Source organism: Rattus norvegicus, chromosome 1, assembly GCF_036323735.1.
Source record: "Rattus norvegicus strain BN/NHsdMcwi chromosome 1, GRCr8, whole genome shotgun sequence".
NCBI classification, from domain to species: Eukaryota; Metazoa; Chordata; class Mammalia; order Rodentia; family Muridae; genus Rattus; species Rattus norvegicus.
The window spans coordinates 18711596-18736723 of NC_086019.1; the positions used below are offsets into that span (position 1 = coordinate 18711596).

The window sequence follows — 25128 nt, forward strand, 5'->3', positions numbered from 1 at the left end:
TTCAAAGCTTTTATTTGATTATTAGACTGGCAGAGTGATGGAGGGAAACACAGGGTGTTATGCACGGGGAAATGACAGACATCAAGTAATCACAGGAGTGCTTTTCCTGCACAGAGTTCTTACTCTTCATCATTCAAATCATGTGGGAGGTGCAAAAGAAACGATGAGTCCCCCAAGAGACTTCAATCAAATGGAGTTAGAGGGGGTTGGCCTGGCCTGTTAAGCAATACAAGCGGCTGATATCCACCAGTGAAATTTCCGGGAAAGGATAAATAGTGTGAGCTAGAACATTACAGAGTGAATAGCATGAGGTCAGGGAGAGCGGAGGATGGGCCCAGAGGTGGCTTAGACTTTCACAAGATAATGAGCAATGGGAGCTAAAACAGCTAGAGAACAGCGACTTGGTGGAGAACCCAACACTGGACGAAGATTTGGACGTCCTGAAAGCAGAGGGCCTTGGCAAGTTTTAAGTACAGGATTAATCAATGTTAAAAACGGTGTGGGCCAAATGCCTTTCTAATGTTGTATAAATTTCTTTCCTAGAAAAATCTCAGAAAGGTAAGAAGGCCGGTTACTTTTTAATGTCAACTTGACACAACCTACACACATCCTTTGGAGGGAAATGACTTAGTAAAATTGGCTGTAAACAAGAAGTCTGGCATTTTCTTAATTAATGATTGATGGGGGGGTGGTGCTAGTGTACAGCTCACTGTGAGTAGGGTACACTATTGGGATGGGTTGTATAAGAAAGAAAGAATAGGAAAGGAAAGGAAGGAAAGAAGGAAGGAAGGAAGGAAGGAGGGAGGGAGAGGAAGGAGGGAAGAAGGGAAGGAAGGAGGAGAAGAAGAAGAGGAGGAGGAGGAGGAGGAAGAGGAGGAGGAAGAAGAAGAAGGAGAAGAGGAGGAGGAGAAGAAGAAGAGGAGGAGGAAGAGGAAGAGGAAGAGGAAGAAGAAGAGGAGGAGGAGGAAGAAGAAGAAGAGAAGAAGAGGAGGAGGAGAAGAAGAGGAGGAGGAGGGAGAGGAAGAGGAAGAAGAGGAGGAGGAGGGAGAAGAAGAGAAGAGGAGGAGGAGGAGGAAGAAGGAGAAGAGAAGAGGAGGAGGAGGAAGAGAAAGAGGAAGAGGAAGAGGAAGAGGGAGAGGAAGAAGAAGAGGGAGAGGAAGAAGAAGAGGAGGAGGAAGAAAAGCAAGCAGGCAGGCACGAAGGCAGGTAGGCTAGGAAAGTCCTGAGCATCAAATCAATAAACAACACTCATCTATGACCTCTGCATCAGTTCTTCCCTTCAGGTTCCTGTCCTGCTTGAATTTCTGTCCTGACTTCTTTGGAGATGATGGACGACCGCCTGAAAATGTAAGTAAAATAAACTATTTCCTCCCATGTGCTTTCTGTTAGAGCATTTCATCATAATAGAAACCATGGCAGGGGTAAGAGGCTAAGAGAGAAAAGAGGAGTTGAGCGCACCATTAGTGGAGCCCCGTGGGCCAGGCTCGAGTGATCCTAACAGTAGATGAGAAGGGAGAGTGTGGAGAGCCTGTAACCAGTCGTAGAGCGTTTGCCTAGCATGCCGGAAGCTCTGGGTCGCATTTCCAGTATTACAGAAAGCAGATCTGGTGGCTCGTGCCGTGCCTACAACCCCAGGACTGTGGAGGAAAACAAGTGAGTGGCTTAGAAGTCTGACATTTGAAGTTGTAACTAACTACACACACCCGGAGTTCAAACATCACCTGAGGTACAAGAGACTTTGTCTCAAAAAAAAAAAAGAAAAAGAAAATTCGTAAATTAAAATCTCCTCTCCACACATTCACTAGCATAACAATGAGTGGAATACAAGTTTTTGCTAAAAAATCTGCAATTCAGATCAAAGTTAGTAATCTTGAAATGTGTAACTTTGAGATGATCTTCTAAAGGATCAGGGTCCTTTTAAGTGGCAAATTCTAATGAGAGAGTGAATCTTCCCAATTTCCCTTCTCCTACCTTTCTTTATCCTAATGGGTAGACCATATTAAATCCCCATGTATTTTTAGCGATGGTTTGTGATGATTGCTCTCAACCAGAAAATCAATGTCCAGGTCTAAGTAAAATTCAGGCTACCAAATAAAGTGTTATCTGGGTGGGCTCTATTCTAGTTCTTCAACCCAACTCCTAATCAGGATAGGGTACTTTGGATGTCTCCAGTATTGTTTTTAAGCATGGATTCACTGACAATGACTCGTTAAAAATTCAAATGAGAGCTGATCATGGCAGCTCAGACCTAGAATTCCAGCACTCAAGAGGCTGAGACAGGATGGTTGCCATAAGTTTGATTCTAGCCTGAGGTACACAGTGAGTTCTAGGCTAGACTGAGCTATGAAGAGAGATTTTTATACCAGAAAGAAAGGGGGGGGGGAGGAAGCAGGGAAAGGAAAAGAAAGGAAGGGAGGGAGGGAACAAGGAAAGAAGGGAGAGAGGGAGGGAGGAAGAAAGGAAATTTAAAAATTTAAGCTGAGAGAGCTTAAAGCACAATGACCACAAATACTGTGACCAGTTGTACTACTCTGAAACTGTCGTTCCTTTTCAGTAATAGAGGAAATCAAGGGCTCAATTCATGATCTAAATGATACTAACTGCTCGGGTATACAAACTCATTTAATGTCCCTGGCCGTATTAGATTGACATATAGGGCTCACAATGTATGTAAAAATGTCAATTTACATTGAAGACAGCCCATCTTTCATATAACTTTGAAGAAGAAAGCTAAATATAAGGTTTTAGTGAAACAACTGAGAGCATATTAAAGTCCTATTGGAAGAGATATCATTTCTGTAGGAAGGCTTTGAAATTGGTAGGAGGAGAAAAATGTGTGCCAATGTTTTTGTAATTTAATTGTAAACTTAATCTTTAAAGCAAGTCTGTCAAAGTAATGCTTGCCACTGCTCAAACATAATATGAATGGACACTGTAGCTTACAGTTCAAGTGCTAATTTCAACTACTGTCGAGATTTTTGGAAAGCCTGATGCTTACCAGGAAATTGATTTTAATTCATCAACCATTGACTCATACACTTTTACAGTAGCTGCTTTTTAAAAATAAAACACAGTAGTCATTTCTTCAAGAAACACATTTTCAGTACATATTATTGGCACATATTGTCGTGCTTCTTCAGAGAAAGCAATATGTTTTATATGCTATGACAAAGAGGTATCTGTTATAAATTGCCCTGGGAAAAATACTTACATTTTCAAATACTTCCTTAAGGGTTACAAGGAACACAGCAAAATACACCAAGAGGTGAGACATGTGTGAAGAGAATTTACATGTTTTAGTCTTAATCAGTCTAGTTTAGTTTTAGCATATGCCATAGGAAAATAAAACAAAATAAAAACAGCCAGGAGTGCTGGTTCACGCCTATAAACCCAGACCCTGTGGTCAAGACAAACCCTGTAAGTTTCAGGCAAGCCTGGGCTAAGGAGCAAAACCCTACTCTGACTTCTCCCCATCCCACACCTAAAATATCCACAGAGATTTCAGGGACCAAGATGCAAAGGATGTTTGCAATACGGCTATTCCAACAGCACAAGAATTATCTAGCAATATGGCTATACAGGCAGAACACAGACAGATCTGTCTTGCTGCCCATACACCAAATTTACTATGTGTCAACTCACCTGTTTTCAAATGACTCCTGATGGGTTAAGTCAATTTGTTAGCAAAAGCATTTGCTATTTATTCATTTCTTTAAATGAAATTTTATTATCTCACTTTGGCCTTAATCTCTAAAACTTTCTTCGGTTTTATGAGTTAAAGTGAGTTTATAATCTGCTTATTACTCAATTTTATACAGAAGGCAAAAACCAAACAGTGAAATAGTCGTGTGCTCTGGCCTTCCTTCAGTTTTGGAAGGAAGTTCATTCTGACAAGAAAATGGTATAGTGCCTTTTTCAAATCAAGGTAAACTTTCTTAACTAAAAAAAAACCACTTTTTTCTTGCTACTGCAAAAGCTACTCATACCGTTGTTCCTTTAAGACGTGGGAAAAAGAGTGCACAGTAAAACTCATGTATGCACTTAAAATACACTTTATCAATGCAGGCATTGGTACCAATATGCCTATTAATATACAGATGCATAGGGACATACATAGACACACATGCATACTTATAAAACCCACGTAGCACAATGCATCCATTGGAAATGATGAGCCTGGACTTACGCTCTGTTCTCTAGTTATCACCTAGAACCAGAGAGCGGTAGTCGGTCGGAACATGAGTTCAGCAAGCAGCACAAATATATTCACCTCACTTTAAAATTCAGGTTGAGAAGCCTGCAAAGAACGGATAAGCTGTCTGGTGGAGGACAAAGTCTACCAAGGCCTTAAGACCTTGACTAGAGTGTTACACTTAACCAACTAAAAGAAATTCATATCACGTTAGGTGCACAAATCTGTCACGTCTTTCACATAGGTCAGACAAGCATTGGAGGCACACAAGAAATTCTGAATATAAAAAATGTAAATCCTTCAATGGTTACACGTATATTGCTATCATAGAGGTGGCTTACCAATGTAGGTACGTATCACTCACAGGTGAAAATAATCAGGGAAAAAATTAAGTGTCTATTATTTTTATACAACAGTGAACTCAAGAAACTTAGAATAAGCAATATCCTTTCTCAATAAGAAGGAGTTCAACTTTCGTGAGGTATGAGTGTTCTCTTTACACAGTACTTCATCATCTGAGTGTCCTGGCAAAAGCAGGTTCTAGATGCAAACAAAGACCCCTGAGGGTCTCATGGTGTAACCATCAAACTACATCCGGAGCAGAATGAAGTCAAATGTAACCCCACGCATGCATGGTAACAATATCTTAAACTGCTTTAATGTGAGTCTCAAAGGTTTGGAAATTTCAAATGTAAAACATTCTTTTAATTCTCAGACAGTTTTACAATTAAGAAACATTGAAAAAAAACCCGGAAAATTCAGTACACTTTTTAAAGTGTTTCTGCTCCCTACCTCCTCATCTGATAAGGACCCAGGGGAAAACAGAAGCCCTGTGCCAGGTTTCCTGGAACTTGGAGCCATTGCTCTAGTTTTGGTTTTATTTTTCCAATGATGGTCTGCTGACACTGTCCCCTTTCATTCTTAAACAAAGAATTCTCAACTGTAAATCCCCTGCCTCCTCTTCCCAGACAGAGGGGGCCCAAATCAGAACCAGAAAAACCTGCTACTGAGCCAGCAGCCAGTTCCCCCTCTGTTCTCATTCTTTCAGCAATGTGATTCCTCATCAGGGACTCCCCTTCAAGTTCCTTTTCCTTTGGATACATAGTAATAACTAAAACCAACTCAAGAAAAAGTGAGGGCTGGGGCTCCATGTTGCTTGTGATAACATACACAAGGCACTAGGTTGTGTCTTTACCACCTCCAACAAAATAGGAGGGAGAGAGAGAAGAGAGGGAGAGAGGGAAGAAAGGAGGAAGTTAGAAAGCAAAGAGGGGAGGAGGGGAGGGAGGGAGGGAGGGAGGGAGGGAGGGAGGGAGGGAGGGAGGGAAACTGTTAAAAAACAAAATCCTTCTCATTAACCTGCACAGAATGTCCCTTGCATGTGTCTTGTAGGTACATGTAAATGTCCCTTCCAAAGCTAGCTGTGCCTCTAGATTCCCCTGCTCTAATGTGACTCTCTGTGGTATAATGAGGCTCTTAGTGTTTTATGACATTAGCGAAATGATGTGACCTCTTTGCAATCTGCTGAATCACCACTAATTGCATGTCAAAAATGCCAACAAGACCTGAGCTCTCACTGCCTTCCTGTTTGCTCCTCTAGGTGTGTGGTCTCTGTTGTCCTCATCTCATGGGTCTCTGAGGTCACCTACCTTCGTGCTGGCCACTGTGCATCACACCATCAAGTCTGCCTACTCCGCTAAGCCCCAAACGCACCGCTGGAACTCCGTCTGTATGCTCTCAATTCTTTTCTCTCTTGATGCTTTGTTTAAGGACCCTCGAGTCCCTGTTAAATCCTGTCTTACAGCTTGACAGTAATGAAGGATGTGAGGGTAACCAAATACAATGACAACAACAAATGACAACTCGATGAGAACCTTCCTAGATGCTCGCTCTTGACTAAAACCCAGAGGTACGGATCATCACAGCCAGCCTTACCACTCCCTCGATCCCCTAACCCCCACCGGGTTTCACGTCTCTCTCCTCACATTTCTTGTGTGTCCAACTCTCACTTGTTCAGGTTAGTTCTTTCTAGAATCATAGGAGAACATAATCCTTTGTTCTACTGCAGCAGGTTGAATTTAGGTCTTGCCTCTCCTAAGCCACCCCACAGCTCCTTTCTCTAACAGGGGTCTGCAGCCTGGATCTCCTCGAGCTGCAGCATGCCTCCTGCCATCTAGAGTAAACGTACTCTTTATAAAATACAAGGAAAAGAAATGGTTAAATAACAGCAAGACTTTAACATACTAAAACCACGTAAGTACTTCAAATTACTATGGCCTCTCCCAGGGCCCCTCTTATGTTCCTGGACATCAGTGATGAATGAACAGCCCGGTGGCACATGGTGAGAAGCAAGCTGCAGTGTGATTCCTGCCCACATGAGACCCGGATCCAGCCACTTGCTGCTGCTCACTTGTCCTCTGGAGTGTTCCACAGTGGCTCTCTCCTAACGTCTCTCCTAACGTCTCTCCTAACGTCTTCCACCCCAGTCCCACTCTCTATGCCGCTGTCTCTCAGGACAATCCTCCCATCGCTCTGCATCTGGTCCCCAGGATTATTCTTCACCACAGTGTGGACAATTAATTCCTTTGGCATTCTTATCTAACTATTACTTACAGTTTTTCTCTCCACCTCATCTGAGGACTGTGAGGACGGTGGCTTTGTTTCCTTACTACCCAGTTCCCGAGGGTCAGATGAGAACATTGCTTCACGTAAGAAAAACAGAAACGAAAACTGACTGAGGTGACCTAGCCCACAGTTATCAGGAGGCTCTGCGGGAGGGTAGTGATGGTAAGCGGCACCTCTAAGGCATTTCATAAACACGGAAACATGACTTTGGTCACATCCACAAATGCATGACGCTTTTCTGCCATGGACACAAAAACGAAGGGTGCAACATCTGTCTCTCAGGACAGCAATGTTGTGAAGACAGGGCTACAATATTTTTTAAAGCTTCATTCATTTTTATTTCAGGATTTTGAGTGTTCATCTGAAAATATATAAATGCACCATGGGCATGCTGGTACCCACAGAGGCCAGAAGAGTGCCCTGGAGGCCCCGGACTAGAATTACAGATGGTTGGGAACTGTAATGTGGGTGCTGGGAATTGAACCCAGAACCTCTGCCTCATCCGCTGAGCCGTGGATCCAGCTCCAAATGTGCTCTTCAAAATAAAGTTAACTTCCTAACAGTCATACAGTGACATGCGTTTCCATAATATTCTAAGGGTGAAATGAGAAAGAACATGATTTTATATGAGGAAATTCCTCACAAGGCAAGAATGTAGTATGAACACGTAGACGTTCAGGACAGCAGTGAATTTATACAATTACCCTGGTAAGTATTTGTTAAGAGGGTAGGACTTCCTTTAGTGATGTATCACACACAGGACAGTGAAGGACAGAGGCATGGCACACAGGCTGCAGTGCTCTCGTAGTGAGCGTTTATCTCCAACCGTTAGCTTGTGTCTATTATTAATGCGCGACTCTGAGTCTGGAAGTTATGCCTCAGTGAAGCAATTCTGTGTTTGAAAAAGAAATTCGGGTTCCTTCTCACACAAGACTTTCAATCTACTTTAATCCAAACAGACTTACTCCTTATTTGTTATATTAAACAACAAAACTAAGAAAGTGGAATTCACGGATTGCAGTCAACAAATTGAGAAAACAACCAAATTTCTTATTCTTGAGGCAAAAGAAACAGAAAGCGTTCTATTTTAAAGAGTTGAAGGTCATTGGGCAGAGTGGTGCACCCCTTTAATTCAGATACTCTGAAGTCAGAGGCAGAAAGATTTCCGTGAATTTGAGGCCAGCCTGGTCCACATGACGTGAGAGCTACACAGAAATCTTGTTTCAAACAATAAAACAACAACAACAACAGCGATGAGGAAGGATTGACCTCATCTTTTAAAATACTACACCTAATTTTATAAGCCCAGCCTGGTCCACATGACGTGAGAGCTACACAGAAATCTTGTTTCAAACAATAAAACAACAACAACAACAGCGATGAGGAAGGATTGACCTCATCTTTTAAAATACTACACCTAACTTTATAAGCCCCAGCTAATCATTAGTGCTTCCTAGACTGGTGTGGAAACAGCCTGTACCCCATTACCTTACCAAATAGGCCTCTTAGACAAAGCACGGTGGAAACGTTTGTCTCAAGAAAACCTAAGTTTACCTACTTAGTTGAAACCCATTGATGTTTTGTTTCTTTATATTTTTTCTGCTCCATTCTGGAAAATGCCCACTTCCCCTTCTACAGAATGATCTCATTAGCCTTCCACAGGAAAGGACTTGAGCGGCTAAGCCACACTGATGGCTGGTTGAGGTCAGTGGTCCCTGTCTAGGACGTGCATCTCTGGCAGATCTGGGGAAAGGTTTACTCCCTCTGGGGGCATGGTGCTGCATGCTGGGAAAAAGTGAAGCCACCCATACAGAGATTTCATGACAAGCATGAGTAAACTTCATTGGGTGACAGAAATACCCTACAACTTGACTATGTAGTAGCCCGTGAAATGCAGAAAACAGAAATAAAAAGGACCTATTTTATGCCATATAAATTATGCATTAAAAAATCCAACCTTAAGATGAAATCCTAATACACTTCTTTGTCTCCTTCATTGCTGGCAGGAATTATGTTTTACTAGGTGGCTTGAGAAAAGTTTTGATGTATACCCCAATGTTGGAAACACAATTTTTAAAGTCTCTTCTCTAATACTTTAATATCAATATGTGATCAGTGTACAATATTCAATAACTTCATATCTCATTTGAAAAATCTACAGCACCACAAAACTGCTTCAATTAACAACATGCTTTAATGCAAAAAATGGCTTGAGAAAATGGGTGCTTGAGAACCAAAGTGAGAAAATTTCTTATGTTTGACTCTAATGAGCTCATTCTTCTACTTTCGTTTGTTATCTTCTGAAGCATTGCCATTATAAAGAATAATACTGTGTGTTATTAATAGCATGAATAAGTAATAAATAATTTTACTATATGTATAACTGCATACTATACAGAATGTGAAACTCAGAATATAGATAAAAGAAAGGGGAAGCCCTTGGTCCTGCCAAGGTTGGAACCCCAGTGCAGGAGAATATGGGGGGCAGTAAGGGTAATGGATGGGGGGAGTACCAGTATGGGGAAGGGGGATGGGGCAGGTATGGGGACTTATGGACAGGAAACCGGGAAGGGGAATAACATTTGAAATGTAAGTAAAGAAATATATCTAATAAAAAATTAGAAAAAACATTTTCTATGATAGTGTTGTAAACATGAAAGGTTCTAAGTTGAAGATATTTCACCTTGTGTCACTTTGTAACATTGAGTAACATCAGTTCTAAAGAGAAAGTAAATCATAACTACTTAAGGAAACATTATGAGGCAATGAAAATGATGGCTTTGAAGTTTATGTAGTTAATGTAAAAGGCATTTGTGAGGAAATGTTATTTTTTTAAAGAGATGTATAACTATTAATTCTGTGGGTATCAATGTTTGAAATCTACATATAAAACCTGGATGAAAATGTGTCAATTTGAAAAAAAAAGAAGTATCTTAAGGAAAAAAAATGACCTTTAGAAATGTTTAAGCATTCTAATAATGTAATACTTTAGTTAAGACCAAAAGATATAAGAACTTTCCCCAGTTGTTTTATTTGAAATGATAAGAGACAAGGATAGTTAATGACTTCAGAGAGAGTATCCATTTCCACTCTTCTTCCAGGGTGGCCCTTCAGATACCCATCTCCAAAGTTCATTGTCCAGTGTCTCTCCCCCATGGAAGAAGCCGTTTTAGAAAAGTTCTGACTCATTAGTGTCTTGAGTTATCAGAAATGACAGAAACATCATCAGGAATGAGTGTGAAGGTTTTAAAAGTCAAGGTATCCACTAAGTGCCCCAACAATTTCCAACTTTCAGACAGAGAAACTGTCTATTAGTGGCAGAATGATTTGATGAGGTATTTTTCAGATTCTTCTTAAATTCCTTCTAACAGATAAATGTGGTGACCTCAGTCCAAGAATAAGGCATACAAACATAGATATAAGTAACACAGAGAACTGAGGGCGTCCTAAATAAGGAGATGTATAATGGGAGCTCAGGATAAATCACAGGAGGAAACATTTATAAAACACCAAGTCTCCCAAAGAATGAGGGAAGGAAAAAGGAAAAAGGAAGGAAGAATCTCGAGTCCAAATTCATGTCTGCTCTGTCTTCTTTCCTACTTCAAAGGATTTTCTTGCCTGCTAAGCTTTCCCTACTTCACCACTCAAAAAAAAAAAAATGTACAGGTTTAGCCATAGTCCACAGACAGTTAAAATGGCCGCTTACACATAATCTTGAATGCTGTGGAGAGAAAGAAGCAGAGATGTACTGGGATCTGTATAGGATATTTTACTTGAGTCAATAAAACACTAAGCCAAAGTACAACACGATCTTCGCAAGCACGTTACCCCCAGGATGGTTTGTGCTGCTGCCTGTGACGTTAGAGAGGGACACTAATGAATGACTGCAGACGGTCAGCTTCTGCGGGCCCATCCACCGAGGAAGGAGAAGCAAACTGTGGTTTCATTATCGGGAGGGTGGTAGGGTGTGCCTGTTCACTATGAGGACAGCAGCGATACATTTTCCTTAAAGTCGAACTTGCCTGAAAATGAAAAAGATCCCTTTGCGCGGTCAATACTCCAAGTCACTGTAATTTATAAATATACATGGGGAGGTAATTTAGCATATAATAAGAAAAAGACTACGGGACCTGTTATGAAATGATAGATGTTGATAGTAATAATGATACAAAGATCTGTCTCCTCAGAGAATTCCCACCTCAGGCATCTCTGACAGGTAATTGTGTGGAGGTGAGGAGAGAATGTATTCTTTCAGCTGGAAAAAGATACAAACGCTGCTCCTCCACGATCCTTTCTGCTTCAAATGCCTCAAGCTGACCATTACCATCTCGTTATTCCTTTCCTGAGGTTGACTTGATGCTCCTTAACGGGTTACACACACATATTAGCATTTCCTCAATGTACCAATCAGAGCGGAGACTAAAACCTGGCTGATTGTGCAAAAAGAATGCCTTAGCCGTTCACTTCACATCTTTGCAAATTTCTCATGTGATTTCGGAGCTATCAAGAAAAATTCTGTTCAAAAATTCTATGTAAAGATGGACTGATTCACTTGGTATTAGCAATCACTAGTATAGAGAAAATTTATTTGCATGATCATAGTAGCTGGGGGACAGAGGCATGGCTTACTCCAAGATTATGGAATGTCTTTCCAAAAACTGACAAGCAAGAAAAACAAAGACAAGATTTGGGAAATTGACAGATTTTAATTACCTGTTTTCATGATTTTGAGGGAAATTCATTGACCATATCTTCCATGAAGGATTGATGCTTTTTAATCCAAGGCAATTGCAAACTTAATCAGACTGCTTTGATACAATGGTGTAGAATGTCACCGAATATCGAACAAAATCCCTACAGCACAGCACAGGTAGTAAATTTAACAGAAGAACATCGCTTATAATTCTGAAGCAGAACAATTCACTTAAGGTGGAGCATTCTATAACGATGTTGTAGATGTGCCCGACTTAACAATAGTTTAAGGTTTGAGCAGTTTTTCTTCATTGCTCTAATGCAGTCTCTCTCTCTCTCTCTCTCTCTCTCTCTCTCTCTCTCTCTCTCTCTCTAACACACACACACACACACACACACACACACACACACACAGGCATGCACATTAGACAGCATGGCTACAGTCTAAATTCACTCTGTGACACTGCACCTAATCTCTCTAAAGCATCTCTTCATTCATTTTAAATGAGATTAAACATATACATCATAGAGAGACTGAGAAAATTAAAAAAAATATATAAGGCATATCTGTAAACTAGTTCATTGCAACAATGCAAAACGGGGTAGTCCCAGTTAAATGGGAGCTTTCTGTAACACACACGTGGCAACGTTATACTTGGAGGCACTGAAGGCCATTGGAGTGACCAACAGCATGGCTTCCTGATGACTTCTCAGAAGAAACAGGCACTAGAATCCTACTTGTGGAGACGTCATCACCATTAGATGTCTTTTAAGTTGATACGACGTTTGCTACTCTCAGATGTGTGCTATGGGGAGCTGGATGTTGATGGCACTGCCACTCCCTAAAGGTTACAGAAATCCTTGACAACCTGAGTGGTAAGAAGATGAAGGGCGAAAGCATAGGTTATCCTAGCACGTAGGTCACTAGCATTCGAGGTCTACCTCATGCTTCATGTTCAGTGAGTCTAAATGCAATTTTTTCAATAATTGTAATAGGAATCCCATGAATGAATGAATGAATGAATGAATGAACGAACGAACAAATAAATATTGGCAGGAAGGAAGAGGGAGAAGGAGGAATGGATGGAGGAGGGAGGGAGGGAGGAAGGAAACCAATACAAGCTGAACTAAAAGGGGAGAAGGTTGAAAACTATTTCATGCTTCTTTAAACTTGAACATGACACAAAGTCATCTCAGATTTTACTTATTTTGGCTTGGGTATATAGTGGGAAAGAGAGGGTGCCCAGCTCTTCAAATGTTTGTACAGCAAAAACCCAAGACAAGCATTGGCCTTGGTCCTCTGGGCAGACTCCCTGGGCTCTGAGAGGTGGGGCTGTCCGGTCCCGCCCCACCCTAAACATCAAACACTTGCTGCAGTCCTAGCTTTGACAGTGCCTGCTACCACACTGCAAAGTTCTTTTTCTCTTTTCTGTCCTGGATATCATATTTCCAGCGAAGAGCCACAAGTATATAATTTTCAAACGTGGATTGAGTCCTTGGCAAAGCGTTAATAAAACTGACTCAAGGTCGCATCTTGGCCACGTCTTTATGACCTTGGAGGCTGCAGTGAAGCTTTCTAAGTTTATTCTTCACTCCAGGACACTAAGAAGACAAAAACACTCAACTTTTGAGGAACAGGCTAGAAAAGTCATCAATTAACTAGCGTGATACCTTAGAAATATACAGCTATAATCCATAGACCTCAAATCTACTCTTACTGATGCCCGTGATTGGAAGATTAAGTGTCACAAAGTACACCCTACTTGGCCTCAGAAGCTTAAGGAGAAAAAGTCTAGCGACTGTGCTTTGTTTCAGATGAGACTTCTTTGAAAGAGTCCATTCAATTCACTGTGATGGTAAAATAATCCACTTTTTTTTTGTAATGACAACATTGACCTGGCTAATAAAGGAGTGTTTAACACCTCAAAAAGGCATCAATTATACGACCCCACATCCCATTTTCCAACCATAATGAAATACAGACAATTAAAATGAACCAGAAGTGAGAAAAAAAATCAGCGTTTCATGTAAGGAATTACTTTATTAGAGGAAATAAAAATACAATTAGAGATAATTTTAAAAATAATGAAAATGATAACCCAATTTCAGCTGTTAGAGATCCTACTAATTAGGTAGCTGGTTAATAATACAAGTAGAAAATGTAATCAGATGCACAATTACGGTACATTCCTATGATTATTATGCAAATGTTAAATCTATAGCCACATAGGAGAACATAATGAGTCCTCACTTGTGTAACTGGTAATTACTGGCTTTGCACACATCGGGATCAAAATAATATCCACACATCCTTTGGCAGATAATAACTTCAAAAACTTTTAATTGATGGAGCCCTCCTCCTTGCCTCCTGCTTTCACATTATAGTTTATTGATTACTGAGCTCCGGTGAGGTGTTAAACCCTTCTTTATTAACCAGGTCAATATTGTCATTGCAAAAAAAGTGGATTTTTCTCCCCACTTACCATATAGTTTCCTACAGCCTATAGCTTTCTGCTTGTATGTGATTATTGTTTTTAAGTGTTTCTTTTCCTCTTCATTAATAGTGAGAACAGTTAGTAGGTGGTAAAAATGAAGCAGCATTTTCTTTACTAAAGGATTATCGAAGTCTCTGCTTAGAATATTACTTTTGGGCCATACTGTATAAAGCACCTAACAGATGCTTGTAGGAATAGAAGCATAAGTATAATAATTAATAAAAAAGCCCCATAGAATAGACTTAATGTGACCTATGATTATATATGTGACTGTAAGAGAGGGGTATTGGGAAAAGGACACGGTCACACAGAAGAATGGATCAAGAGAAGGAAGTCTCATAGAATGAAGATCATCGGTATGCATTAGAGTTTAATTGTGATTATGGTTATGTGCCCCAAGCTTCCTGTCAACTACTAAACAGAGAAGTCTGATGAGATTAAAGTACACATGTTTCTTTGAACGCCTGTGGTGGATACTGAGACACTGTCATCCCTGACTAACAATGAAAGCTACCACTTTAATTTCACAGAGAGGAAAAGCATCAGTACTCTCTCACTGTCTCTCTCTCTGTCTGTCTCTCTGTCTCTCTCTGTCTGTCTCTCTCTCTGTCTCTCTCTGTCTCTGTCTCTCTCTCTCTGTCTCTCTGTCTTTCTGTCTCTCTATCTCTGTCTCTCTGTCTCTCTCTCTGTCTCTCTGTCTCTCTTCCTCTCTGTCTCTATCTCTCTCGCTTTCTCTCTCTCTCTCTCTCTCTCTCTCTCTCTCTCTCTCTCTCTCTCTCTCTAGTTGAGATAATTCTTTATGGAGAATGTTCTCCCATTGGCCTATTAGTTACTCCCAGTTAAACCGCATGAACGAGGCAGGGTAGTGCATTTCTGCCCATTGACATGGCTAAGTTTTCAGGATCTGTGAATTTCTCAGCATCCCCCAAGGAAGAGTTGTGACAGAAATATTTAAAACTACGATTTTTTGGGGCTAACAATATTTTGGCCTGCTTTCTTGTTCTATTTTGCTTTCCTATCTTATTTTTCTCCCAGAGTTTTGGTTAGCTATTTTTTACTTCAATCTACCTGCTGGGCTTGGGTGGTGTGACTTTAATCATAATGATTTACCTGTTTTGTGGCGTTACTAGAAATTCCTGGATCTTTTAATTCTCTGGACTGGATTCAATATCAATCATTTTTCCCACAAGGCATCAGAAAGCTGATAACAATATATACTGAAAAATGCAAGGTCAGCAATGTGTATCGCACACTTAAGAAGCTAAAGCTGACGCTAACAGAAGAATAATGCTTTAATCAGCCAATTCCATCTCTTTGTCCCAACATGATATAGTTCATAAAACTAATTGCCACATATTCTGATTTATATATTTCTCTAAGATTAAGTGTGTGTGTGTGGGGGGCACCAACTGTGTGTGGGTGCACAATGAGGCCAGAAGCATAGAAGCCACTAGATCTGTTTTTCTCAACGTTCCCAATGCTGCAACCCTTGAACGCAGTTCCTCATGTTATGCCGACCCCCAACCATAAAATTATTTTGTTGCTACTACTTCATAACCACAATTCTGCTACTGTCATGAACTGTCATGTAAATGCTGCTTCCCAATGGTCTTAGGTGACCCCACAGATTGAGAACCACTGCCCTAGACCTAGAGACCAAGGGTGCCAGAACCACACTTAGGTGCTCTGGAGAAGCAACTGTGCTAATGTCTAACCATCTCTCCACCCTCCGAGCCCATGGCTTTCCTTTAAAACCACTTATGGTTTATTCTCATTATTATCATTGGTCGAGCACATCGTTTTCCTTATCTATTACGCATAACGCTGCAGCCTTCATGTAGGGCAGGAGTTCACTCCAACTAATCATGCAAACCCGAAAGACTGGCGGAAGTAGGAGAGAAAATATGGTTCGTCTCTATTAGCGCTGATGTGAGGCTACTCTGTGATGACTTAGTCACGCGTGGGTAGATATGTCATATCAGCGTGTGTTAACGAAACAGAAGAAGAACATGAGAGTCAACCGAACGAACCACGGGCTCCCACGGCATCCACTGCAGGTGGGCTGAGCGCTGTTTGGATTATTAGGTAAAAGACTGCTCAAAAGGATTCCTCAAACAGCCTTTACACTTCCCTTAAAGTCATTAAACATGAATAATCCCAAACACCATCCTAATCCACCCAGGATGAAATGACAGCAATAGTCTCTCGTGTATTCATACTAATGGGACTGTGTTTGCCCTGGAAAGGGAACAGACAAGGCTCACTGGGGTGTGTGTCGGGTTGGGGTGGGAGGGATAGGATTTCTCTGTGTAACAGCCCTGGTTGTCTTAGAACTCACTTTGCAAATCAGGTTGACCTCGAATTCATAAACATCAGCCTGTCCCTGAGTGCTGGGATTAAAGGCATGCGATATCACGTGCCCAGCGTAAGGTGCACATTGAATGCAGGTAGGCCTAGCGTACTGTACCAGTCTGAATGTGCACTGTTATGCACAATATGTCAACAGCATAACATAAATGACAGGCCTTCGTGCAAGCCTGCAGCAGCTTGCTGGCTTGGCCTAAAACCACAGGCAGAACCAGTGTTCTTCAAAGCAGCTTCGTGGACACTCGAACACTAGTGGGCACGTCTGCTGTCACCTTTCCTTTACCAATCTGTATCAAATAGCCATGTGTGAGGCTTCATATTTTCTCCGATGAAACTGATGCCTATTTAATTTTTTTCCCTTTAGTAATGTGTGTGTGTGTGTGTGTGTGTGTGTGTGTATGTGTGTGTGTGTGTGTGTATTCGTGGTTCTAATATACCTTAGTTCTTAAAAACAAGTACTAATGTGGGTGAGTGTTGAGTTTGCATGAATGTTTGTGGACTTCCTCACTCATGCTTTATGTCCACTGAGGCCATCAGATGCTGCTGGATCTCCTCAGACTAGAACTACAGACAGCTGTGAGCTACCATCAGAGGGTTGGAACCGATGCTGAAGCTGGTACTTCTGGAGGAGCAGCCAGTGCTTTTGACTACTGAGCCAAGTCTCCAGGCCCATCGTGGTTCTTTTTAACACTGAAAATTCAAGAGTCAACATGAGTGTTTCTCACAGGGGATACCTTTTGTAGTTTCTCTTAGGCCTCAGGATTAATATATATGAAATGATGTGGAAGCTGAGACTCCTGTCTGTGACTTACTGCTGATCTCTGTCTTTGGAGTCTGAGTGTGTGAGCTGAAAGATCAGAAATGGCTCCTTTGCCTTGTGAAAAGGTTTGGAAACACGAAACGGGACGAAGACGTCTTTATGTAAAAAAATATGAAACATTTTAGAAGCAAGATATTTTTGAGTATGGATATTTTGAATAGTTAAAGTTTAACTCACAGAAAGGCACAGGTACATAGACTTGCAAACACATGTACGTGAACACACACACACACAGACACATACACACACTCATACACTCACACACATACTCAGACACTCACACACACACACTCATACACTCACATACACATACCACATTACACATACACACACACTCATACACTCACATACACACATACACTCTCACACACACACTCATACACACACACATACACACACTCATACACTCACACACACACTCACATACACATACCACATTACACATATACACACACTCATACACTCACATACACACATACACTCTCACACGCACACACACACACACACACACACACACACACACACACACGCATCCTTCAGTATTTGATTTATCATGCTTATGAATGAAGGAAGCAGATTCGACTCTAAATGAGGAACTTTCCAGAAAGTAATCACATTAAAGCTCTCAGTAGTTTCCACCATGTTTTGGGCTTTCCCTTAGTGTAATATTCAACAAGGCAGGTTTGTTCCCAACTGCTGTATTTTTGCAATATATGATAAAGTGGGATAGATTCAGTTATTGCCGTTCCTCTGGCACTCGCTGTAAATGATTTTATATTTAAGTTACAAAATAACAGTTGTGAAAAGCCTGTTATTTGAATCCCTTTTAAAGCATCATAATCCAAATGGTTTTTTTGAAAGAAATTATGGAATAAAAGTCAAGTTTTACAAGTACTAACTCCTCACACTTATGTTCTAGAAGGAAAAGAAAATCAACATAAAGAGAGTGAGATTATCCTGAAAAGTCCGCTGGGGCCAAAAACGTCTATAATTTTCCTGACAGTCTTCCATGAAGATAAATGTGAGGTATCAATCATTTCCATGGCAATAGCTTCTGATGTCGGCGCAGAGAGGAACATGGATTTACAGTAAGAATGGGAAGGTTATGGATAAACGAAACTTGGTATAAGTTCTTAAAAACAGAAAACATAGACCCCATTAGACTCTTTCTATATTGAGGCTTGTTTCCATGGCATAAGTTGCATATTTTTACATGAATATTAAATTTCGCCAATAATCTGGCATTTATAAAATTCTTCAAAATTGCTTTTTCAGGGCCATAGGAAGCTTAAACAATTTAGAACATGATTATACTAAGATGTTTATAAATATTTACCACACCCTAGAAAAATAATACTCATATTAAGGAAAGTTTAAAAAAATATATGTTTGGTTCTTCTTCTCTTAAGAGACACTCCCACTTGATAATTCTTCATCATTTTTCCTTAATAAATTTGTTTGTTTCATTCAAGCAAACAAGAAGTACTCCAAAACGTAGGCAGTGAAAGTTAAATATAGGTATATCTGTCAAGTCTGAAAAGGAAGACTCTCACGCCCGGAGTTATTAACGGTTCCCATAGGAGGCAGTCATATCTCTTTTTGTTTATATATGGCTAAGTTCACAGTGCAATTGCAATTGTAAAATATCTCCAGGAGTGACTGGAGAGGGGACCTCATTCCAAACAGACTGGAAAAGACAAGGGCGACAGGGACATGGAGGAACGGTTACATCGTCATGGACTGGCGATAACATGGGGTATGCAATGGAAAACATAATAGCCCCAGAAAGTTAATCATACAAGGAAAGGAGTTGGAACTCACAAACAAAGGCAGTACTTTATACAGAGAGAATGGGGATAGAGAAATTGGATGTAAGGTATGACAGGTAACTCTACAATAGCCTTTGACTAGTCCACACTGTCAAGTTTTCCGACATTTACAAATTAGATTTACCTAGGAGACACTCCAATTAGAAGTTAGAAAATGGATTTCAATGAAGATGATGATGAAAATGTAGAATTCGATAAGGCATGGAATGATCAAATTAAAGCATGAACAATTGAACAAAACTTCAAATCATTTATTTATAAAATTTAGGTATGTGTTTGAAACAATGCAAATATCTATGCACATTAAGGAGAAGGGCTAATCCATATGGTCAAGGATCTTGTTCTGCTTTATTATTTTAAAACCTCAAATAGTTGTGTTAAACAAATACACTGCCTCAAAATAAATTCTCTATGGCATGCAAAGGGCGACACTTGTAAAGAACACAGTGGCTTACATTTTGAAGCAATTGGCTTGGCATGTGAAACCTAGCCCAAAAGGTAGGTCGGATCCACAATTAACAGTGCCACCGTTTCTTGAATATAAATCAAAGAGCGACAACAGTTTATTAATGTCTTTCAGAAAGTTCACATTCTACTGGCCCGGTATGGATTGTCACTATGTGTTCTGGAGGCCCTAGGATGATGATTTATCTCCATCAGCCATAGGCCAGAATTACCAGACTCCAATTACTTTGCTTCCCAGTTTCAAGAAAGAAAGGGAGAAATTATGTCAGTCCTACCACGGGAGATGGCTTAAAGTGCCCGAGGAAGAGAAAGTAATCTACTGCTCCCTGACATTCACTGCCTGAAAGTCATTCGCATTAACAGCCATTCAAACTTGTTTAGTGCAAGCCAATTGCTTCCATTTCCCTCTTGTCAGTTACATTAGCTGCAATTGAAATTTAACCCTTAGAAAATTAAAAAAAAATAAAATAATGTAAGACTCTCCTACATTCTGACAAGGCCACTTAAGGATCCTACTAGGACGCAGTGTTTCTTAATGGGTCGGCTTTAATATAGTGGTCGGGAAATGTTGAGAAAGAATAATCTTCATGAGAAATTAAATATAATTGCCAAGATATAAAATATGAAGACAAACCTATGCACTGATTCTATGTATAGCAAGAGAAGAATAAAAAATCATATTGTCCCTGATTACAACCAAGACCATGTCATATTTATGATGATAAAGAAGAAACCAAATTATATTTCAAACTGCATAACATAATCCAATATTCTTTCACTAAGAACTATTAAACTCATATAACAGACCATTAACTTCCAGACAAGTTAGAGCTTACAAGGTTAAGATCAGTGCTACAAAAAAGAAATTGGGATGACATTTAAATAACATCAAGCGCCAATATACCATTATACAACCTAAAGAGGACTGATGTATGCCTATTATGTTGAGTTAGGAGACATTCACATTTTACAAGCTAGTTTACTATTTGTTTTCTATTCTTTAATATTTAAATCTTAATGGTGTGACCAAAATGTATGATATATATCCATCTCCCCAGGAAATAAATCCTACATTTTTCCCTTGTAATTCTTTTCAAATTTATTTCATAGTCTCACACTGGGTGTGTTTATGAGTTTCTATGCCAAAGAAAAATAGTGGAAATGAGAAATTGGCTGCACTTTTCTAGGATTTACCTTATGTGTTCTTGGTAAAACACACAGAGTGTAGCATAAGTCACACATTTCCTAAGGCGGCCTTTATCAAACACAGGAGAATAACCTGAAGCTAAAGCAGTAAGATCCAATATGTTTAGAAAGAATTCACTGTCAAACCTTTGAAGGGAATATTTCAAGTCAAGAATGAGTCAATATCCCTTTATATATTTGACTAATATAAAAAGAAAAGACTCACCTAGATAAATCTAGATTAATAGATTTCTTGTAGATAGAAGAAATGGTAAAAACTGAACCATAAAACAATTTCTACCAAAGTAGAAATGTTGACAAATCTGCAGAGGACCCAACTCAGAGAGGGGAACCAGTCAAGTAAATAGCATTACACCTTATTTGAGACTGGGTCTGCTTCACACTTTATTTGAGAGACTGGGTCCGTTATTAGGTTATGTTAGGTAAGCTAGTTGTCGCAGCCCTGGAGATCTTTCCTCAGTTCTCCGGTCTCACCTTCTCTCTTACTAGACAGGTCCAGCATCCAGCTTTTACATGAATGCTAGGATCAGAGTTCATGTCACCACAGTTACTTTATAAGGCCTCTTAAACACTAAACCATCTGTCCAGTCTAAAGAATAATTTCACATTCACTAAATTTACTCTTTGACAATCTCCCATACCCCACGCACAGATTAAATTCTGACTGCTCTCATCTTCCTCCAACTCTTATTAACCCCTACCAAAAAATAAAGAAGGAGAGAGAGAGAGAGAGAGAGAGAGAGAGAGAGAGAGAGAGAGAGAGAGAGAAGAGGAGAGGAGAGGAGAGGAGAGGAGAGGAGAGGAGAGGAGAGGAGAGGAGAGGAGAGGAGAGGAGAGGAGAGAAGAGAAGAGAAGAGAAGAGAAGAGAAGAGAAGAGAAGAGAAGAGAAGAGAAGAGAAGAGAAGAAGAAAGCATTTCATCCTGATCTGTCTTAGGGTTACTATTCCTGAGAAGAAAAACTGTAATCCATGAAACTTATACAGAAAGGGGGCATACAGAATTGGGGGCTTACAGTTTCAGAGGGTTGGACCATGATCATCACGGAGGGGAACACGGTGACAGACAGCCACGATGCTGGAGCAACAGCCAAGATTTTACATCCTGATTATTAGCCAACAGACAGAAAGAGAAAGAGCGAGACTGCTCCTGGCATGGTCTTTTGAAGTCACGAATCCACAGCAGTGATGCCCTGCCTTCAACAAGGTTACATCTCCTAATCTTTCCTACTAAATGAGGCCCAAGTCTATTGGGAGAAGGGAGCATCTCATTCAGATCACCGCACCACATCTAGCTTCGCGTTTTGTTCTATAACCAGTGTTATCTGTGCTACGAAGGACAAGAACACACATACACTGGGGTCTGGTGGTTTTACCATCTCGTACATGACAATTGATATTCTGAAGAGTGATCGTTACATGTAGCAAACGGGCTACCATTACACAAACAGTATGTATAGAAAGCCTTTGGACTGGGAGTGGCCATTCATAAGTTACCCCTGTCCCTTTTTTCTGGCTATATTTAAATCATCAAAATGGAAAATGGGGGAGTTGTTTTCATGTGTGTAAAAGGAGGAAGATAGAAGCAGGCTGAATATACTTACTTCCTTATGCAATAACTGTGTTTCTACTCTCACAATTCTCTATGAAAATCATTGGTCTAGATCACTGGTTGTGCTCCATATCTATCCCCTTTGAAGCAATAATGTTTAAAACTTTATGAAACAGAATGCTGGGTCAGAAGCTCCATGTGTAGCTAGTATCACCTGTCCTAACTGGTGCTGCGATTTGAATGAGGATGGTTCTCATAGGCTCATACATTTGAAGGTATGGTTCCCAGTTAGTGGAACAGTTTAGGAAGGATTAGGGGATGTGGCCTGACGGGAGGAAGTGTGCCATTGAGATTGGACTCTGAGGTTTCAAAAGCACACACCAAGCACTGTCTACCATTCTTTCTACCTTCAATTTGCAGAACAGGTATGAGCTTGAGAGCACCATGTCTGCCTGACTGCTACTACATTATCTGCCATGATAACCATGGCCTGGCCTACCCTCTACAACTGTAAGCAAGCCCCCAGTTAAATACTTTCTACAAGCTGCCTTGGTGATTGATGGTGTCTCTTCACAGCAGTAGAGCAGTAACTAAGACAAATGCTAAGTTTTATTTAAATATGGGACACAATAATAAAGCTATGATACTATACAAGTTATTATCATACTTTCAAAATAGCTACCAAATGATGTAAAAGATATTCTAAAAAAAACCTGTCTGTAGTGTTCTTAAGAGGAAATCATTGCTTTTACTGACAATACTAGATATTGCTCTTTTGGGCAATTTACAGTGGAAGGAAGGATATTCTAGTGTAGAAATGCAACTTAGTGAGAACAGGATTATCTTTGTTTCAGTCCACTTATTACCTAAATAAAATTAATGAACTTCAAGAAAGTAATTCATTTAAGAGGAGAACTTGAAGATCCCACCATCAGCGCCGCTTGACATACAAACGCACCCTGCCTCCAAACGGTTCCCTCAGAAAGACTTCCCATGGTCACCTCTCCATATTCTCCTCACTGTAGCAAATACCACAAAAACTGCTATCAACATGATCTACCCCATGTGTATTTATTTATTTATTTATTTATTTATTTATTTATTTATTTATTTATTTATTTATTTATTGGAGCTGGGGACTGAACCCAGGGCCTTGCGCTTCCTAGGCAAGCGCTCTACCACTGAGCTAAATCCCCAACCCCCCCCATGTGCATTTATATTCATATATATTCATATATCAGTCAAGGTATCCAGAAGGAAACATAAGTGTTAAACTTAGCTCTCTGATAGAAATATAAACTTGAAAGAAGCAAGATCCTCTAATTCTAGTTTCCATGAGACTCCCCGCCCCCTCTGTGTGTGTGTGTGTGTGTGTGTGTGTGTGCGCACGTGCATGTGTGTGTATGTATGTGTGCATGTGTGCGTGTGTGTGTGTGTGTGTGTGTGTGTGTGTGTGTATTCGCAGATGCATTCTTTATAACAGAAAATCATTACCCATGGTTATACTGGATCACGTATGTCTTTATATTTTACACAAGCCTTTTATAATGAAATCACTATTAATTTGGCTGTTCAGATCAATCACAGTTTATTCTGGTTAGACTACAATTCTCTACCACCTATAACTCATGGAAAAGGACTAAACAATATACCTATGCCATTAATCCCGGATCAGAACCCTCATCCTTAAAGCTTTGTGGAGATGTAAGTTTAAGTCAGTTTCTGCTCTTTAACCCCTCGCTGTAATGAAATGATTTTCTGATGATCCTAGGACGACGACAGTCTTTTAAGAAGTGATGAAATAAAAGAACACGTGGGTATGGGAAAGGATAGAGGAGAGCTTGACAGACTGTCTAGGGTAGGAGGGAGGCACAGGATGGAAACAGAGGAGAAGGCGGATATGGGTACGGATCATGTGAATAGAAAAGGAACTGAAGGAAAACACGTGAGCATCTGCATGGTTCCCACACTTCCAGAATAACTGTAGACACTGAAACATCCTCAAAGGAATCGCAGTGGGTGTGTGGAAGGTCAAAGACAGAACTCCAGAGGAGCGGACGGACAAGTGCAGCTACAGTTCAGTAGGGAGGAAACGCAGCGCTGGGAAAGGACATGTCTGAGGTTGGTACCCTTGATAAACAAGTAAATATGAATGAATAAAACCAATCGTACCCACAACACTTAGCTTTAAGATCAGACTAACAAAGGCCCTGTCTTGGAAATTGGTGCTATGATATTCAAAACTCCAATCTAGAAGATTCGACCATTAATAAATATGAAACTCTGGAGTTGGAGTTGAAGAGCTGCACTAACACATATTAAAATGGTTTTGCATTCGGCACTACCATTCCAGTTGTATTTACATAGCATGGTTTATTTTTAAAGACATAGCCAAGCATGTTTACAACGCCATTGTATATTGTATATATTGAAAAGCCATGGCAGTATTTAGAGTAACAAAGAGTGGGGGCAGGTACCTAAGGCAGTTTGAGTCACAGAAAAAAGATTAGTTTTAACATGAAACTAAGAGTTTTCATATTCATGAATATAAAAACATAAGAGAAAATAGAAAACTACTATGTACATTCATAAAGTCTATATATCATATTTATGAGAATTATTTAGGTAAATCTATTTCTGACTTATCTCTCAGTGATAACAGTAGTCTTGCTGGATGTTCATACGGGGACGGATCCTAACCGAGGAAGGAGGAGAAATCTGAACTCAGAAACGGAGGACAGACTCTGGGATGCAGAAGAAAAAGAAACTAGAGGAAAAGGGGGAAAATCTCAAGTAAATTTCTCTTGAATCAACCAGCTAATCTAGAGCCATTTTAGGCTGAGTGTCACAACCTACTTACACATTAGTGAGGTTTGAGTGACAAAAATT

General features: G+C 40.2%; 1 protein-coding gene and 1 long non-coding RNA gene across 25 annotated transcripts in view; one reads left to right on the top strand and one right to left on the bottom strand.

Annotated features, from left to right (window-relative positions):
* Nucleotides 1-25128, bottom strand: part of Ptprk (protein tyrosine phosphatase, receptor type, K) — a 499207-nt gene that overhangs the window by 154505 nt on the left and 319574 nt on the right. The gene's annotated exons all lie outside the window — the stretch shown is intronic.
* Nucleotides 1236-23729, top strand: LOC134484966 (uncharacterized). The gene is made up of 2 exons (XR_010062802.1): nucleotides 1236-1347; nucleotides 5793-23729. It is a non-coding gene; the product is annotated as an uncharacterized LOC134484966 (long non-coding RNA).